The sequence below is a fragment of the Carassius carassius genome, chromosome 12, assembly GCF_963082965.1.
Source record: "Carassius carassius chromosome 12, fCarCar2.1, whole genome shotgun sequence".
NCBI lineage: Eukaryota > Metazoa > Chordata > Actinopteri > Cypriniformes > Cyprinidae > Carassius > Carassius carassius.
In genome coordinates, this window is record NC_081766.1 from 14,517,695 (window position 1) to 14,518,725 (window position 1,031).

General features: G+C 35.9%; 1 protein-coding gene across 2 annotated transcripts in view; it reads left to right on the forward strand.

The window, feature by feature from the left end:
- The window catches only part of LOC132154890 (protein canopy-1), an 11,278-nt gene extending 10,942 nt beyond the window's left edge, over nt 1-336 (forward strand). For both annotated transcript variants that reach the window (XM_059563612.1, XM_059563613.1), the window contains one exon: nt 1-336. This exon is cut by the window's left edge and continues 110 nt beyond it. The gene's annotated coding sequence lies outside the window, so the exon portion shown is untranslated.
- Nucleotides 337-1,031: the final 695 nt, after the last annotated feature.

Consider the following 1,031-nt stretch of genomic DNA (forward strand, 5'->3'; position numbering starts at 1 on the left):
CTAATGTATATTATTGTTTTGAATTTTCTTTTTTTGTGACTTTAAATTATGATGATAAAAAATTATTTGACGTTAGTAAAGTGTATTATAACTGCTTCCACTGCAGATAAGTGGGCACCCTCTTCCTGTATTAAATATATATATTTATAAAACTACTTGGCTACATTGGTGTTAAATTGATTTTATTCCAATGACTTGTAATTGACATGTTTAATTCCTTAGTACTTTTTAAACTCAATTTAGTTTCAGTGAACTTGAGGTGGCATTCATTGTATTACCATTGTGATTTATGAAGCACTTACCTGTGATAAAAGAAAATAAAATATTTCAAATAAAGTGGTGAAATGAGTCATTTTTCATACTTGCCGCATTTTATAATTGAATAATTTCTGAGGAACCATTAACAGGCTCGTAAGATTCCGTAAGTACCAAATCGATCCACAGCACATGTTTTTTTTTCTCGTTCTGATGTCCCATATCTGTCCAAGTCAGGCTTTTGAACATGGCCGCTGGGTAAGCATGATGGCATGCCTTTCGCACCCTTCCCTCACAGCTCCCTCCATGCAGAACCACGCATGCGCTGCTGTGGCAGCAGCACAGGGGCAGGTCCTGCTTTGGGAGAGTAAAGGAGCAAGAGACGCCATCATTGTTTAGCACTGTGAGTTGGTCTGGATATGGGTGTCAGACAAATCACTGAGAGGGAAAATGACAAAAATTGTTGCATTGTTAAACAATTCTGCTCTCTGTGCACAGTGGGGAAAATGTAAGATGTCACAAAGATATATTCAGGAACCTACATGATGACTGCTTCTTTTTGGGAAATGTAATGCATGGGTGTTTCAGATGATCGGTTGATGTATTTATGAAGTCATTTTTTTTAGGTTTTTGCTTAAATTTAATGCATAATCCAAAGAAAAGTAGTTTAAAAACTTTATTTAACTCATTTTTAATGAGTGTAGACTAGTAACATTGGGATTAAATCACTGCCCTTTCAAGGTTTTTGGACCCAAAAGCCCTAGATCAGCTAATGA